Raw genomic sequence first — 20113 nt, forward strand, 5'->3', positions numbered from 1 at the left:
TTTTTTAATTGGTTAAATGGCATTTAGCATTCAACCTAAAATATAATTAAAAAAAAAAATGTTAACTACTACCATTTTTTTAATTTAAACAGTAGTAAATTACACCTTCGAGTAATTTAAATATAGCAACCAACAAATATAGCATTCTTTCATTACTGTATTCTAATATATCAAAACAAACACATTGTTCCCTTCCCCCCATGCATATAGATTTGGTTACAATTAAAGAACCATTACGATAGTGTAGCATTCTTTCATTACTGTATTCTAATATATCAAAACAAACACATCCCCCCCCCACCATGCATATAGATTTGGTTACAATTAAAGAACCATTACAATACGTAGCATGTCCACCAAAATGCAAGCATGAAATTTCTGTCGGACACAGTGTTTTCATCTCCATATACATGTGGGAGATGAATTTTATGGCATGGTGTGAGACCACATCACTTACTGGAGTAAGTGATGTGGTCTCACACATCACTTACTTATTAAGTGCATCAAAAAAAGTTCAATGTTGAGTCTCTATAGTAGTTTCCAGGTTATGTAAAAAAAATTTTTTAAATTATATAAAATGTAAATAAATGAAAATAATAAAAAATTCAACAGCAAGAAATAATATAATTTTAGAGTATATCATATATGAAATATATGAACCTTAATAAAAATAAGTCTTAAGGAGCAATCTGATCTTTGAACATTTCAGACTAAACAATAACCTTTTTTCCTCCCTATGTATCCCATCCACAAAAGATTGTAAACTTATTGTACATTTTGTAATATGAGTGGATAATCCTGTTTCTCTGCTCTAACACCAAATATGGAAATCCCCCCCACACACACACATACACACCGAGCCATTTCAGCTCTCCAGTAAATAGGGTGGTGGTGATATTCCCAAACATCCATCCCAAAGTGGGATTTAAAACTACAGGTTGACTGGAGAACAGAGAAGCTATCCACTCAGCTAACCAGGCTGCCAAATAAGTGCTTAACTTCTTAATCCACTTTAATTCTATTTAACTGGTCTTTCATTTTAGTTTCACTAATAGCTTAGTGGGTACAAAACAAAATAAAATCCACCTTTTAATATTTTTGTCAGTATTTCAACCTCATTATTAAGATATGAGCAAAAGAAGAAAAAATATTCAATCATTACTTCACATGCGATTTGCTTTAATAAGGATTCTTCAGCAGTCTTGACTACTTACTGTATGAAATTTACTGTACCAAAATGTTTCACGATTTATTTAAGTATCACAATACAAAGCCAACTATCAGCTATGCCTTCTCCTGCAATGGCTTGTTTCTTGCTACAAAGGGAGATAATTTCCTAATTGGAGAAAATGCCAATTAGACCTACTAAAGTGGTAGATGACTTTTTTGAGTGTGAAACAGCAGCCTGCTTGTTGAAGATCTAAACTAAAGAATAGCATGTTCAGTTGGCCTGGCATGTTTCTTTTACTAGCCTGGTTGGCTGAGTGGTTAATGTACCCACTCTCCAACCAACAGGCTTCAGGGTCAAATCCTGTAGTGGGTCATGGATGTTTTTGACTGTCATTAGGTAGAAGTGAATTTCACCAGATAGTGTGAGACCACTGTCTAGCTTATTGGAGACTAAGTGATTTGAAAAAGGTCTATGTTTGATTTCTAAAGCAGGTAGTTTCCAGACTATATGAAAAATAAATAATTTAAAAAAATTCCTTAGCCTAATGGCAGTACTATGTACTACAGATTTACAACTTTTCCTGAGTGGGAGACAAAAACTCCAGAGCAAGAATTCCAACTTCTATTCCTCCTCTCCACATGTAGATGTGGAGGAGAAAAAGAAGTAGCCGTGTATGTGTAAGAGAGTGAGAAGTCCTTCAAGAGCATAGCAAACATACTGTAAAGTTAGATTCAGAATTTTTGATGGTACAGCAGTAAAGCAGCTCTACAAGCAAGCTTCATTCTACTGCCCAACTATTCCTGGAGGGAACCAAATAGTGTGTGAGCATATGATTGCATGCATATTGGGGAGGGCAATGTTATGATTATATGGAGACCAGATATCCTCTGTATAGGTGGCTTATGAGTCTATTTCTTTTCACTGCACATCTCTACTTCTTTTTAACTTCTCCAACACTCCATGAAGAGAAAAATAATTATGCTAATGAAGTTGAAAAACAAATCTTACTCAAAAATATCTCATACAGCATGTGGTCTTACTAAAATAGTAATAATAAAACACTTTCACATCACTAACATTTGTGGTGTTATTAGAAGAAAAAATATTCAATCATTACTTCACATGTGATTTGCTTTAATAAGGATTCTTCAGCAGTCTTGACTACTTACTGTATGAAATTTATACCAAAATGTTTCACAATTCATTTAAGCATAATACAATAGCATATAGCATGTTGGCAATAACATTTGCTTTTATTAAGGCATTAGTTGACTAATGGACAAGTACTCCATCCCATAAGTTTCCAATACAATACCACACCCCTCTTAATATTTCCAATATTAAGAGGGGTGTGGAAACTTATGGGATGCACAACTTATACATAACTTTAACAAAAATGTGCTGCCCACAGAATTGCACAAGCCCACATCCATTAGTAACATTGTGTGCAGCCAACATTCACAGATTTATCAGTAGAGAGAGAGAGGTCTAGCTGTACGGGTTAACACGCAGTGGGAAAATTATGAGAACCATGTAGCTGTAATAGCACTTCACAAGGTTGAAATGCAGACATCTATTATTTTCAACATGTCAAAAACACGGACTATTAACTATTATAAAGATTCAGAAGATGTATCTGACTGCCAAAGAACAGGTAGACCACACTGCATTAAGATGCAGCAGCTTATGAGGGCTGTGAAGGCATGCCTCTGCCATAATCACGTGACAATGCAGAAAGTGATCACATGAAAGACAAACATTTTGCAGAGAATGATATCATGTGTACTAATTGATGACATGGGAGTGATAGCCTATCATTGTTCTACTGGACACCTCCTAACATCACAACGTATGTGGCAGAGGGTGATAAAATCAGAGCACTTCTCCAAGGGTATGAGAACAACAGACACAGAGATATCCTCTTCACAGATGAGAAGATTTTCACCAGTGAAGAGTCATTTAACTGCCAGAAAGATTGAGTATATGCTATGACACACAACATGTGCCATAGCACCCAAGATTCAAAGAGGTCATCACCAGTGGTGAGCTATAAGGAGCTCGCGTGAGCCCTTTGTTAAATTTTTCTCAAATTTGAAAGTCCTTGTCCTTCTTGATTAATAATCTTGTAGAACTAGAAAATACCACCATGGAATGTATACATGCTACTATAATTGCTACTTTAAATTCATGAAAGACAAATCACATGAAAGACAAACATTTTGCAGAGAATGATATCATGTGTACTAATTGATGACATGGGAGTGATAGCCTATCATTGTTCTACTGGACACCTCCTAACATCACAACGTATGTGGCAGAGGGTGATAAAATCAGAGCACTTCTCCAAGGGTATGAGAACAACAGACACAGAGATATCCTCTTCACAGATGAGAAGATTTTCACCAGTGAAGAGTCATTTAACTGCCAGAAAGATTGAGTATATGCTATGACACACAACATGTGCCATAGCACCCAAGATTCAAAGAGGTCATCACCAGTGGTGAGCTATAAGGAGCTTGCGTGAGCCCTTTGTTAAATTTTTCTCAAATTTGAAAGTCCCTTGTCCTTCTTGATTAATAATCTTGTAGAACTAGAAAATACCACCATGGAATGTATACATGCTACTATAATTGCTACTTTAAATTCATATGGATTTTCTGATAACTAGTTAAAAAATCATTTCATTGCATTTTGTTCTCATGGACCTAGTGTAACGTTAGGAAACAAATCAGGTGTTTCAATCAAACTTCTTCAAAAATTTCCCAACATTGTGATTTGGCATTGCGCTCATCATTTACACTTAGCATTAGACGATTCAATAAAAAAACATTAAAGAAATAAATCATTTTGAAATATTTATAGATAAATTATATGCTTTTTAACATCAATTACCAAAAAAGCAACAAGAGTTAAATACGATTTGAAAAGACCTTGGTATCAAAATTTTAAAGATTGGCCGTGTGTTTGGACCACGATGGGCAGCTTGCAGTTTACGAACAGCTCTTGCTTTGTGGAGAAATTACCCAGCTTTATGCAAGCATTTTGCATCGAACAATAAATATAAGGGCTTTTTAAATTGACTTTTCAATTTAGAATTTTTAAAAGATCTAGCATTAATGATTGATATCCTACAGGAATTATCATATCTGTCAGAAGCTCTACAAAGTCCAATATAAGTATTATAAGGGCTAAGTTAGGCTTTTTTTTTTTTTTTTTTTGCTCGACAATGCAAGCCCTTTGTTAAAATTTCCATAGCTCACCACTGGGTCATCACCCTGCATCAGTATGATGGTTTGGTTGGGAAGAGCGACATATCAGAAGGTATTCAAGTTGCATTTCTGCAGAAAAAAGGCGAAATCCTTTGCCAAAGTGTCTCAAGACACTGTGCTGGAACCTGTAGTATGGCCCATGAACAATATCTTGTTTTCACAGTAGGCAGTGGACCTTCCAACAGGACTCATCCCTGCACACAACAGTGCTTGGAGGCAAGTGTGCATCTAACCACATCACCATCTGATTGGCTGTCTGGAAGTCCCAATCTGAATCTATTGACTTCAAATTGTGGCCAGAGCATGGGAGAATAGCCTGCAAGATACAACAGCCCAGTAATGGCCAGCCTAAAGGTGAGCAGTGGCAGCATTTTAGTTGGATGTTGTGCATGCCACTATATGTGGCCTCAGATTTTGGGTGTGCATGAAGACAAAAGGGTGAAATTTCAAAAATCAAGTGTTGCTATATGCACTTTATACATGTGGTTTGTATGTGCTAAAAGTTGAAAATGATTTACTGATAGATTAAAGGTTTATGCACTGTTCAAGTTGTAACAGTATTTATGGCTAGACTAGGTACAGCCTTAAGTGTCCAAATCATATTCTGTATGATCTTTTCAGCTACAAAAGTGACAATATCGTTTGGTACAATCCAATATTCCACACCATTTTGATACCACTCATGAATTCCCTCTTTCTGATCTTCAATGACTAAAGGTTTTCTTGTCCCCATCAATCATTCCTATTGCTCCTGTAATTCTGAAAATTTTATCCTTTAAATTAGATTTCCTGTAGTCCAATGATCCAAATACTGTGAACCAGAAAAGCCTATCTTTTCTTAATCAGTTCTGATTCCAAGTACTATAAAAGTCCCCCTCTCTTCTTGGTATTTCAGACCATAATCCTGTACAAGTGTCATCTCCTATGGAATGCCTTTCCCTCAACCACTCCAAACCTTGTGTTTTTTGACACTACAATGGCATCAAATGGGATTATCTGCAAAACTTCTCTTCTCTACAAACTACTGTTTAAACTCTTGAAACACTTGATTTGATCAAATTAAACAAATTATCCCATCAAGAATAAAGGCCTTTATTCTTCAGTCCACTGAAAATTCTCTCCCAAATAATATAAGGCTTTGTTTTTTTCCAACAAGTGTGGTTAAAAAAAAAAAGCACATTGGAATTGGTTGGAACAAAAATTTCATTCTTCTAAAGATATACTTATTGAGCTATGTTTCAGGCTTCATTTCAATGCTCTTTTATTATTTTTTTTTATATCTGATCCACACACAAAAGGCCACAGGACCTATAACACTTAGTGTCATGTGTGAGCAAAAGGAATAGAAGGAGGACTCTGTTCACATTTTGCATGAACAGCTGAAGGTTGTAATTTTTGGGGAAGGTAGAGTGGAGAACACTGTTCCCAAGTACAGAAGTCAATGAAATGAAAGAGGAGGCAGTGAAGTAAAAAGGATGTTGGTTAACAGTGGCTCTTTTTTAATGATTCTAGAGGAGAGTGGAGGAATAATAGTGGTCAATTCAACAGAGTACTGCCCATGAAAATATCTTTAGAAGAGGCAAGTCAGAAACTAAACATCTATGAGAAAGGGATTGATGTGAGTGTGTGACAGAGGGATCATTAATTAGCCAGACTGCCCTCTTCTGGAAAAATTGAACAATCTTAGAGAAGATTTTGATGTTCCACCCCAAATATGAAAGCAATATTCCATGGCTGGGCAGATTTGGGCTTTGTATAGAGTTAGCAGCTGTGGAGGAATGTAGTAGTATCTTGTGCAAAAAAAAAAAAAAAATCAAGTTTTTTGGCAGCTGCAGAAGCTATAGCTGAAATGTGGTTGTGTCAGGAAAGACTGGAGGTGCAGGTCAGCCTGAGTAAAGAAATCTGATCATGTTTGGATATCTCAGTAGTATTGAAGGTGAGGTGGAGGGATGCGAGCTCTTTCTTGCAAGAGATCAAACAGAACCGAGTTTTGGTGGCATTGAAGTTTACAAGGTTGTCCTTGCCTCATTGGGATATAGCTAGGAGATCTGAGTTCAGGTCCCTGGTCGTGACAGATCTTGAGGATTCTAATACTTGAACACTACAAGGTTTGTTGAATGAAAAGGAGGAAATGGAGTGTACTGTAGTCAACAAAGCTATGGATAGAAACTATCAACAAATCTGAAACAGATTTGTTGATAGTTTCTCATCCTTTTCATCTGTTGTAGGATGGGTTGACCCCCCCTCCAATGAGGGGGAGATTACGACAAAGTAATGCAGCCAGTTCATCACTCCTCTGCTGCATCCCCTAAGGGCAGTATTCATGACTGTATCCGTGTGTGTGTTCAGGGCCGGTTTGTGGGAGGAAAACCCTGCTGTTCACGCTCAAGACCGGCTAACTTGGCTATGTCTAAGAAAGATCCTTAAGCTCCTCACGTCAGCGATGGTAACTGACTCCTTTCCCAGGCATATGGTTGCAAAGCACATAGCCACTAGGCTAACCGATCTGGTGCAGACCTTGCTAAACTTCAACTCTTATATACAGGAAGTAGCCATGCCTTCTGGTTCCTTGTTATAGGTTATTACATAAACTCTCCATCAGCACTTCCACCTCTCTCTCTCTCATTCAGATGGCACACTATGTAATAATACAAGCTGACATGTTTTCTCCAAAACAAATCACTTTTTTTTGAAGCAAGCACAACTTTTAGATTGTGCACCAAAACTAAAACCAACTTTCTATCATCTCTACAACCTATCCAACCATATAGAGTATCGGTTCCCAACCGGTGGTATGCATACCCCTGGGGGGGGGCATGCTTGGCCATTCAGGAGTACACGAAAAATAATCAGTAATGGCAGAAAAACAAGTAAAGTAAACAAAATGCAAAACGCTAGTTATGGAACAATAAATGATAAGTTTGAATCGCCGCTAATGGAGACACCTGAAAACTAGCTCACATTAGGGAATGATGATTGGTGAGAGTGTGGCTATGAACACCCCCCTCCCCCAAACTCTTCTACCAATCATTATGCACGGTCCATGCGTTACTCTTGTCACCCATCCTCCTTTCTAGAACAATCGCGTGTTACTAAGAAATGACCTTTACGATAACGAACCTTCTACTGACTTCCATTTGCAATGTTTCTAGAACTTCTCCAAAAATATAAATACATCCATAGCCGATTTCAAGAAACTAAGTGCATCAAAGCAAGCTCAACGATCTCACCAAAAATGTTTCAATCGATCTGTATACTAATGATCTGTATACTAATTATTACAGACTTTTCAGATAATACCAATAAATATTATTAATAATAATAAATCAAAAGTTTGTTAAATACTTGATCATCATTATCAATATCTAACATGAAGCTATACTTATTTCTGTGTTACGAATATTGTACAATTAAATCTGTGGTTTGTACTTTTAGTGTAGTAATTTTCCTTTCCCAACTCACTACCTCATTTCCATTATTTTACATTAAGACAGGCACTGAACAAAAGTGTCAGTATTTAAAAACAAGGGGTACAATTTATAGAAATGGGTTTAAAAGGGATACACAAGTGTAAAAAGGTTGGGAACCACTGATATAGAGGTTCATATTCAGTCCATTCTGGGAGAGGAAGGGTTTGTGATTAAACTATTGACCAATTGTCCTCTCTAAAATAATTAAAGAATTAACTCTCAAGTTTTTCACTACGAAAACCTACTAGTTCATAAATAACCACTAATATAGGTTTTGCCACTCTAGACATGCAGTTCTTTTTGCCAATATCAACTCTGGATATATTTTAGAGACTTGTACTACTACTACATTTGCCATTTCCAAGCAATTGAGTCTGTTATAGAGGGATGTTTAGCAAATTGCCATCTTATGATGTGTCTACCACCTGTCACTCCCAATGCAAATGCAGGGGTATCTCATGGCAGTCAAAATCCTCAAGGAACTAGGTGCCTTTTTGCATGTCATTCAGGTGGGTCAGTTTTTAATAGCAATGGATTATGCTGCATAGTGGAAATACTGTGCACGTATGCTAGCCAATGTCTACGAAGTTTGATCCTTCCTCCATAACATGTCTGGTTCTCAAAGTGCATTTCCATCTAAGTGGTCATGAAAACATTACAGGTTTCTTGGTTTTTCAAGACCTGAATGTGTCCAAGAGAAACCTCTTCACAGTGAGTAGGTCACCACATGGTGTGAGGTTTTCAGCCATGGCATAATTAGGCCCTACTTCACTGTATAGGGTGGTGTAACTGTGACCTTGAACAGTGAATGCTACATTGAGAATGTGTAGGTTCCATTTACCCAGGATTTGCATAGGATGTGTTGTGCAAAAAACATTACGCTTCTAGCATAAATATTTCAAAAAGATAGAGCAATCTGTCACACATTACATAGATCTAGAGTGTATTTATCAGAACACTTCCCCTAGAGGCTCATTTCAAGGTTCACAGAATTCCCTTATCCTTCACATTCATCACTTGATGCCTCTATTTGGAATATCTTGAAGGAATGGATATTTCACCATGACCTACCTTTGAAACTTGATGAACTACAATATAAAATTACACAATATGTCCAGCAGATGGCCTAACCCTTGTTCTCCAAGATGACATAGAACTTTCACATGTGCAACTAAACCTATCTTTAAGACCAGATGCCCATTTCGAGCACATAATCGACCATTAGTAATGCTTTATTTGACCAAGATTCCACTAAGAGAGTTGTGGATGAACATATTGTAAAATCTTGTATAGAAGGATTTTAGAATAAAATTTCTTCTATAATGATTTTACTTTTGAAATAAAAATTAATTTTATATACTTGTAATTTGATTAATACTTAACTCAATTTTGCTATAATAAACCTGAAAAAAAAATGTTAGAATAAATTGTAATAAAAAATTGTACAGACAAAAAATTAACTCAGATGGGATTAGCATGTAAGACCTGAAGCGATCGCAACTTGCGAAGGTCAGCGAACTATTGGGTTTCCCGACTTGATTTGGTGACTGCTGGGTGGCTGAGAAGACCCCGTCAAGAAAATCCGGAAGATTAAGTCTGTAAGAGTTCCAAGGTCGGGAAAGCAGAATAAAAGGGGGATGAATCAAAGGAAAAGGCACTTTTTGTACTAGGCTTTTCGGTGCGAGGCTATCAGTGCTAGGTTTTTGTTGGTGCAAGCCTTTTGGAGGCTAGGCTTTCTAGTTCCAGCTTTCCTTTCCTGCTCTAACTACAAGGAGTTTCCAGTGTGTCCTGCTGTTCCAAGGACAGGGGATCCACGTCCCGCCAGTAGAAGCCCGACAGTGATGGTAAGCTCGTAATAGCAGTGCCGATCTACTCGAGTCTACCACTAAATTCCTTGACGATCTCCGTGTGTGAGGTATCAATGTCATAAAAAGTGCCCATGTGTGAATTTTACCGGAAAGTAGAAAGTCAACAATCTCTAGGATTTTGTGTAATGAACTGGATGACAAAGTAACAAGTAAGACTTTTGTATAGGACTTTCCTAGATGTGAAATTAATGGCAAAGATAGCTGAAATTTTTTTTGTTTGTTAGCATAAAGAACAGTAGTAAGAACGGAAAGCCGATTTGTTGAAAATAATTGTGAAGTAGTATGCAGAGTTATAAGGAATTAGATAATGTTATATAATGAAGAGGGAATAATATGTGAAAGTTCTGTTAAGCCTAATATCATATATCATCATCATTAGTGTTCTGTCTCTTGACAGGTCCAGTGGTATAACTCAGCAGATTCTCTTCCACCAATTTCCTCTGTCTCTTGCTTCCTCCTTCATTTCCTGATATCTTCTTGTTCCCATTATATCATCAAGCATCGTTAGTCGTCTTCTTCCTCTTGGTCGCTTTCCTTCAATTTTCCCTTCTATCATTCTTTACAGTAGGCTGTCTCCTCTTAATACATGTCCTATCCAGTTATGCTTTCTTCTTCTTATGGTCTTTAGTAAATTCCTTTCTTCTTCAACTCTTTGTAAGACTTCTTCATTGGTGATTTTTTCAGTCCACTTTATTTTCTCCATTCTTCCCCATAACCACATGTCAAATGCCTCCAACATTTTAGCTTCTTTCTTCCTAATTGTCCATGTTTCTGACCCATACAAGATCATACTCCAAATATAGCACTTAATAAGCCTTTTCCTTAGATTTTTATTCATTTTATTAATAAACAAATTTTTCTTGTTATAAAAGGCATATTTTCCTTTGTTAATTCTATCTTTTATTTCCATGTCACATTTTCCATTTTCTTGTATTATACTACCAAGGTATTTGTATTGTCTCACTTGCTCTACACTTTCTCCATTCATCATCACCTTGATACTTCCTGGTTTCCTGGAGACTCTCATCACTTTTGTTTTCTTTGCATTAATTTTCATACCATATTTCTTGCATATATTTTCAAATTTTTGCATTAGGTGCTGTAGTTCATCTTCAGTATTAGCTAATATTGCTTGATCATCTGCAAATCTAATATTTTGTATCGTCCTTCCTCCAATAGTGATTCCTCTTTCCTCTTCATAAAATGCTTCTTTTATCATTTCTTCTGCAAAATATATTGAAGAACGTCAGTGACAGGCAGCATCCCTGTCTGACATCTCTGCAAATCACACATTTTTTAGTTTTTCCTACTTTTGTCTTTATTATGACCGTCTGGTTCATATATAATTCAGCTATTAACCTATGGTCTCTCCAATCTAAACCTATTCTGCATAATATTTCCATCAGATTTTCCCATTTCACCATGCCAAATGCTTTTTCAAGGTCGATGAAACAAATATAAACTTCTTTATTTACTTCTATATTCCTTTTGCATATGGTCCTCATTACTCCAATTGCATCTCTGGTTCCTCTGTCTTTTCTAAATCCAAATTGATCATCCCCCAGAAAATACTCCACTCTATTATACAATCTTTGATTTAATATTCTTAGCAGTACTTTGGAGGCATGTGAGAGTATGCTTATAGTTCTGTAGTCACTGCACTTAGCAGGATTGCTTTTCTTTTCAATTGGTATAAGAATACTCTCTGTGAAATCTTTAGGCCATACTCCTGTTTTGTAAATGCGGTTGCAGAGTTTCCATGTTTCTGTTATGCCTTTGTTCTCCAGTTGTTTTAGGATTTCACTAGGTATTCCATCCACTCTTTAATTCCTTAACTGCTGTTTCTACTTCTCTCTTTAGTATTTCAGGACTCTTTCTTTCTTCTGTTGAGATTTCATTTTGCTCTTCAAATTCAATTTTCGTTGGTCTTTCATTTTTTGCGTAAAGTTCTTCGATGTATTCCTTCCATCTTTCACTCTGTATTTCAATATCATAAATCAGTTTTCCTTGCTTATCTTCTAATGGCAGATTTCTTATGTAATATTTGTAATTTCTTTTGCTTTTTCAAACATTTTATCATATTGCCCCCTTTTTTTCCATTTCTTCAATTTCTTTGCATTCTGTTTTCAACCATTCCTCTCTTGCTTTATCAGTTTCTCTTCTCAGTTCATTATTTAATGCTTCGTATTTTCTTCTTCCCTCTTCGGTGTTTACATTTTTCCATCTTTTTCTTTCTTCCATTTTTCTTATCATTTCATTTGTAATCCATGGCTTTTTAATTCTTTTCCCTTCCACAAAACCTATCTCGTCAGCAGCTGTTTCATATATCAAGTTTTTCAGTTGATTCCATTTTGCATTAACATCCACAGTTTCTTCAGATATATTCTCTTTGTTCCTTATTTTATTTTCCAGTTCTTCTCTGAATTTCCTACCTGCATCTCCTTTGAGTTTTTCTAGGTTCCACCTTTTCTTTCTTTTACCTTTGTTTATTTTCTTATATCGTATTCTTAATTCCATAACAAGCTAATTATGGTCTGAGTCAATATCAGCTCCTGGATATGTTGATATCCTTTTTACACTGTTTCTGTATCTGTTTTGTATTAACATATAATCAATCTGGTATCTTGCGATATCAGTTGGCATTTTCCATGTATATCTACATGGAATATATATGTATATCTACATAGATACATGTATATCTACACGAATCATATTATATATAGTCTGAGTTAAATTAATATAAAGTATGTGCAAGTCTTCTCCCATGTCTGAATTATCTGGGAGCGTAATTAAATGCATCCGTCATGGAGCTTAAGTGAAAAATGTTAAGTAATCTAGTGGAGAATCAGACATGTGAATTTTATGTTTTTTCCATGTCAATTTTGATTAGTGAATTTGAGTTCGATTAATTTAGTATGTGTAGTGTAAACTTTTTTTATGTACTTTGATTTAGCATGAATAAATTATTTTGTTTGTCAAATAACTTGCCTGATTCTGCCTGACCAATGCACTTCTCATAAAAAGATAGAACCTGTGTGACCTTAAGAGTAATAGTAGCCATGACTGGCGAATAGTAGATTTAAACGTTGCTAGACTTAGAGATAAATTTAGAGATATTTCCGTGCTGTGCTGAGCGTTTTTCTTGCGAGTATTGGAAAGATATATAATTTCCTCTACGTGATCTCTGATGGCAAAGTCATAAATAAAAATAAATTTTCAGAGATCAAGGTGAGAAAAAGCCAGCCATTTAGACAAGAGAATTTGCTCCAGCCAGAGGCAATTCCTAAATTCTAAAATATGAATACATGAAATAGCACAGACATGACCTTGAGGGGGGGGGGATTAAATTGATAGACTGAAAGGATTAAAGGAGATAGACTATTTCAAGCAACGAGATTACGACAAACTACGACTGTCAAGTTAAGTTAAATAATATAATGAAAATAAGTAAAGAGAAAAAATAGAAATATTGAATATTTAAATAAGAATTTGAAAGAATACAAAAATATCTTTATTTTTGCAATATCATGTGTATTACATTTCTTTGTTAATAAACCCATTTACTCCATAACATATATCTTTGTGGTTATTCAGTACTGTTTTTTTGTGCCATACAGTGCAGTGTGTATGTGTAAAGGAGAGTTTTATATCACTCATTATGCAAAAAGAAACACACAATTATACAGTAAACTATTTTTATTTACTTTAAAAAAGCAAGACTAGTTTCATCCTACTCTCAAGGATTTTATCTGGTGTAAATATACAGAGAAGCAAAGATTCTGTGAAACAAAAAAATATTAGAAATAGAGTAAATGTCATGACATCAGTTTCATTGCCACCACTGAATTACAGTTGAATAACAGGCTGATAAAATATAGATTATGTTTACATTCAGCTGGTCAAGGATATGTATTATTTCCATGGATAACAATCTACTAAAAAGTCAAGTAAAGCAGACAGGTGGTCATTTAGATTTGCAGAGTTCAGTACATGAAAAGATAAAGCAGATGGACCCTGGATTTCCTATACTCTGATAAGGAATAATATAATTACACTAAAGGCAATAAACACCTAGGTACTTCAAGTGGCTGTACTAATGGATGAAGCAAGAATCATAGTTTAGTCAGGGAGTGAATGTGGTTTAGATTTGTGCTTCTTGAGAATTTTTGCTAAGCTGGTTGCACTGGAACCGATATACAGGAAAGAGACAGATCCTCTTATTTTGCAATTATTAATTTCATAGCAAGTTTGTGAAAGAAACAAATCTATTAACCATTCTTTTGTCATAGCCATTCTTCTGGAATGTGGGTCTAAAGAAATTTGAGTTCTTTGGTGATTTCTTCATCATAATTAATGAGAATATAAGTTACAACACAGCGTTATGATGCCTAGTTTTTGTGGTTGATAATGATGAGATTGAAGAGGTAAATAGCCATTATTATGGGTGCTTTGCTTTATACTGTAAATGTTCAACCTGTTTGAAGACCAAGAAAATCTGACTTCCAAAAACAGAAGAGAATCACTAATTTCTCTAACTCTGCTATTAACCTCATTTCTGGACTGTTAGCTGTTTTTGTTCAGGGGAACCAGAACAAACATTGAAAAGTTAGCAACTAGAACAAATTCTAATTCAGTATCTAGAAGGAAAAAAAAAAACATCAAAAGAACTGAGGAACCATCAATATAAGGAGTATTAATAGATAGGAAATTAACTTCCAGAACTGGAAAAGTACCATGTGGACATAATTGGCATTACTGAGACAAAGAGATCAAACTAAATAAATACAGAATTAGATACAGAGACTTTTGACCAATAAGTATAATTAGAAAAAAACTGGTTTTAATTGGTCATGGATCATTAAGTAAAAATTATATAAAATTAAATGCAATAAAAACAAACTATGACATTACTAAAACTATAACTGGTAATTAATTTACGGAATTAACAACGCATATAAAGTATATTAATTAAAGATATCTTTAATGAATCACTTCTATATTTCGGCAATGTCACATTGCCATCTTCAGGAACATAAAGATATGGTATGTGCACTAAGGAACTAACAAAGCAAATGAGGAAGAAGGTAAGAAACTAATTTTGTTCCTAAAGTCCTAATGGTGCCCTCTTGCGGGCTAATTTGGTAGTCTTGGCAGTTGGGCTGAAGTTCTCATAATGAAAGTCTCCCAAATTTGGGACAGTTTCATGCACCCAAATTTGTTGAGGTTAGGAACGTTTTTTAGAGCTGCTGAAGATTCTTTGAATAATCTTTCATATTTAAACTTGCTGCGATGGATTATTTTTGTTTTCTTCCAACGAATTTTTTATGGTGGGTATCTAAGGCATGGTCTGCCAGCCCAGAGCGGCTGTACTGGTGAAACCGGATGTAGTCTTGGTGTTCTGAAATCCTGATATTTGTTGTTCTGCCTGTTTGGCCAAAGTAGGACAATTTGCAGCTGCAAGGGACCTGGTATACACCAGGTAGGTCTAGGGGAAGTGGTTGGTCTTTGGTAGAGCGGATAAGGGATGCCAACTTTTTATATGGTCTGTAACAGGAAGTAAGGTCATATTTTTTGAGGATATTAGTTATTTTTTCAGAGGTGCCCTGGATGTAGGGGATAGTGATAGACTTGGTGTAGTCTTTATTGTGGAGGGGGGAGGGGGGTTGTGGTTTACAGGTTTTAGTATTTTTTGGATTTTTTGGGGGTTATAGCCATTGGCTAAGAAAGTGTTGAGGATGTGGTTTAGTTCCATAGTCTTGGCCTGTGGAAGTCACCAACAAACTTAAACCTTATAACTCTAGACCCCCCCGATTATATGGACTCCCAAAAATACATAAACAAAATGTGCCATTGCGTCCCATAGTGGATGGCATTGATTCCCCCACATATAAATTTGCCAAACATTTAGCCAAAACGCTCACACACTACACTGGCAACACACCATCACACATAAAAAACTCGGCCTACTTTAAAGCCAGTATAGAAAACCTCACACTCCAACACACTGACATAATGGTCAGTTTTGACGTCTCCTCCCTATTCACTAATGTCCCACTCAAAGAAACCCTTGAGCTCATCCAAGCCAAGATTCCTCCCGATATCTCAGCTATTTCAGTTCACAATGAACTCAGGCTATTTTGTTTGGCAAGGAAAGTTCTACAAACAGATAGAGGGGACAGCCATGGGTTCACCACTTTCCCCACCCTTGGCCAATTTCTTTATGGAGACATTTGAAGAGAAAGCCTTAAACTCCGCCCCACAAAAACCAACTATTTGGCTTCGTTATGTGGATGATGTGTTTGCTATTTGGCCACATGGCTCAGACACACTCCACTCCTTCCTAACACACTTAAACAACCAACATCCCAGAGTCCAGTTCACCTTAGAAAAAGAGGAAAACAACACCCTCCCCGTCCTAGACACTTTAATCACCCGCCAGCTTGATGAATGTTTGGTTTTCTCTGTTTACAGAAAACCCACCCACACTGGCAGATACATTCACCAGCAATCTCACCCCCCCCCCTCACAACAATATGGGGTGATAAAAACACTATATAACAGGGCAAAATTAATCTGCTCAGATGACAAGGCCCTGACTATGGAACTAAACCACATCCTCAACACTTTCTTAGCCAATGGCTATAACCCCAAAAAAATACTAAAACCTGTAACCCCCCCCCCTCCACAATAAAGACTACACCAAGTCTATCACTATCCCCTACATCCAGGGCACCTTTGAAAAAATAACTAATATCCTCAAAAAATATGACCTTACTTCCTGTTACAGACCATATAAAAAGTTGGCATCCCTTATCCGCTCTACCAAAGACCAACCACTTCCCCTAGACCTACCTGGTGTATACCAGGTCCCTTGCAGTTGCAAATTGTCCTACTTTGGCCAAACAGGTAGAACAACAAATATCAGGATTTCAGAACACCAAGACTACATCCGGTTTCACCAGTACAGCCGCTCTGGGCTGGCAGACCATGCCTTAGATACCCACCATAAAATTCGTTGGAAGAAAACAAAAATAATCCATCGCAGCAAGTTTAAATACGAAAGATTATTCAAAGAATCTTCAGCAGCTCTAAAAAACGTTCCTAACCTCAACAAATTTGGGTGCATGAAACTGCCCCAAATTTGGGAGACTTTCATTATGAGAACTTCAGCCCAACTGCCAAGACTACCAAATTAGCCCGCAAGAGGGCACCATTAGGACTTTAGGAACAAAATTAGTTTCTTACCTTCTTCCTCATTTGCTTTGTTAGTTCCTTAGTGCACATACCATATCTTTATGTTCCTGAAGATGGCAATGTGACATTGCCGAAATATAGAAGTGATTCATTAAAGATATCTTTAATTAATATACTTTATATGCGTTGTTAATTCCGTAAATTAATTACCAGTTATGTCTAACCAACGTATAAGTCTTACTACTAAAACTATGTAGGATGCAACAATGTAATCTGACCAAACATACATGGAACGTGGCATGTATTAGCTACTGTTCAGCACACTGAGATGTACTGTTATTTTCAGTGCAAAATATCTGTACTTTCATTTCATTAAAGTTAATTACTGTGTATGTGGTTATCGTGTAATTTATTATTTATAGTCATGCCACAGGTACCTTTAAAGATTAGACTACCCACCATTATCTATATGGATCGTATTATGAACTGAAGGAAAGTGAAATTAGGCCTGATATTAAAATGGCAAATATTCAAATCAGATGTTTACTTTATGCAGATGATTCTAGTACAAGTCTGTAAAATACCTTAACTAAATTAGATAACTGCTAGAATAAATTTGGTCTGAAAATCAGCAATAAAAAAGAGTAACAGAGACTACAAAAAAGAAGCAAACACTGAAAACACCAACTGCATCCTGAATGAAGAACTTAGAGGAGAAGCAATACAGCATTTCAGCTATTTGCTTACAATTTTTAGTGAAGATCAAATTAAATATGAAAAGAGAAAAGAATGAGCAAAACTGGTATTGTAGAGAATAAACTGAATAAATTTATTCAAGTGATCCCTACAATAAGACAGAAATCATTCAAAACACTAAATATACAAGTTAATTTATTTTTGAAATAAAGCATCTAATCAAAGACTAGAGACCACTGATATAAGGGCTCTGAAAAAAAAAAAAAATTACAGGATGGAACAAATGGCACCAATAAGCACATAATATTAAAAATAAAAAGATATACAAATAGAAACTGAAATCATAATCACTCAAGAATATATGACCATATCACATTAGATTAGGTGAGCATATCTTATCTAAGGTGGTATGTTCACTTAAAGGAAAGGTTAGCAAAGCAGGTATCTGAATGCAGGATTACACAAAAAAAGAGGCCTGTGGGAAGACTAAGATATAAGGATTGAATAGTCAATAATGCTTCTGAAAGCTGAAATGTAGGAGTTAACAATAGTGGAGAGATTTACAAATAACTTATATTTTTTGTTAACTCAATGCTGATAAGAGAACAGTAATAATGCAAACTTAATCACGTAATACTGTCCTAGTGTCCTGAATATCCGTAAAGAATCCTTGAGGATACATATCAGGAGTGATGATGATGGTCCCTGTTATCTCAATCATATTGTACCCTTGTGCTGTTTCCTTTAAATCATGACATCAATTGATCTGAATTTTAATAGTAAATGATGTAAACATCCATCAGCATCACAATGCAAAAATATTGAAAAAGTGAAAGGATTAGTATGAAATGACAAAAGGCATTTTATTATTAAAATCATTATGCAGGAAATAAACATTAACCTGAGGATAGTTTGGGGGCATGAAGAAAAGCTGTGTAAAAATAGTTCCAAAACTGAAAAGCAATCCTCACCATATTTATTGGCATTGTCTTCTTCTGATTTTTCTATTCTCAAGTTTAAACAGCTAACTCAATACCTAGATCACACTTTCAGTCCATAGAAGATATCTAAAAAATTAGAACAGTCTTTTTTTTTAAACAAAATGACAAAAAATGATTTTCATCATTTTAAAAACTGGAAAGATACTGAAATTTATGCATAACTGTGGAAAGTGACCACTTTGAAGCCAATTACCATATTTTAAAGTTCAGAGATAGAAATGTGAGGGTTACTAAATATATCTTAATTATATTGAAAATGTTAACATGTTAAAAAAAAAGCATTATTCATTAGTAAATTTGTGCTGATGTTTCACATTTAATAAATAACTACTTATCAGGATGCACTGCAAAATAAGAAGCCACTATGACTGCAGATAGCTAGCGACAAAATGCACAAGTGCGAGCATTAGTAAGAGTTAACACTGGATTCTGTTACGTGTTTTTTGTTTCACGTTATTTCTAAGAACGTCTCCCAACACCTGAAATCAGCAAACATTCACTCTTAAATACTTGATAAATCATACTGATAAGAGCCTCAGTGGATCCTTTAAAGAGTCTCTCGATGCAGAATTTGTGAATCTGTAATTTTTTTTTTCCAATTAATCTATTTTAGGTAACTAACAACATGGTCCACAAGACTTAATCTAGCTGACCTATTAAGAATAGTCAGTGTAGGTCTAGTGCCATCACTACTTGTGCTGAATCCCTACTCCTTATACTAAATAACTTAAAATGAATACTAAAAACTCTGAAGATATAATTTACATACAAATCTATAGATCTGTTAAAAAACATTCTTTTTTTGCAGCATCCAAAGACTACTGCCTCAATTAAGTTCCTATGAAATGCAACATTTCAGATAGACAGGAAGAAACAAATTCTGCTTTAAAATATTTTTTTTTGAGAGAATCTGGTAAAGCCTTTATGAATGTGACAATACTTAATAATAGCCACTTGCCAATATAAACATTTTGGAAGACAACTTTTAGAAATTTACATGTAGACTGTAGTAGTGATAAGTATCAACCTTTACAAACACTTGATCATGCACAAAGCTGGTTGCAGCTTTACGCTAAGATATTGTCAGCTTCTTATTTTGTAGTAGTTTTAAGGATGCAACTAGATATTTCAAAACACCAGAAAAGTTGACTTAGTCAACTTTTGCTGGTGTTTTGAAATAAAGTATATTTTTCTATAGAAGTGGTCAATTCCATTATAAGATAAAGATATAAGATTGCAAGACAAAGATTTTTTCATTTACAGATATTTCTTTCTTAAAAGATTCCATATGTTGATAAACAATAATGTTAAATAAACAAGTTCTGACAAGGAAGACTATTTTGTTTGAATTTTCTGAATATTCTCTACTATGTGTGTGCATTTTTTTTTTTTTTTTTTTTTTTTTTTTTTTTTTTTTTTTTACAAGAAAGAGCAAAAATAGTAG

General features: G+C 35.4%; 1 protein-coding gene across 4 annotated transcripts in view; it reads right to left on the reverse strand.

The window, feature by feature from the left end:
- LOC150105767 (mitochondrial disaggregase-like) overlaps positions 1–20113 on the reverse strand; it is a 244459-nt gene that overhangs the window by 170131 nt on the left and 54215 nt on the right. The window lies entirely within an intron of this gene.

Source organism: Typopeltis vanoorti, chromosome 6, assembly GCF_054136105.1.
Source record: "Typopeltis vanoorti isolate ZY-2024b chromosome 6, IOZ_Tvanoo_1.0, whole genome shotgun sequence".
Taxonomy (NCBI): domain Eukaryota; kingdom Metazoa; phylum Arthropoda; class Arachnida; order Uropygi; family Thelyphonidae; genus Typopeltis; species Typopeltis vanoorti.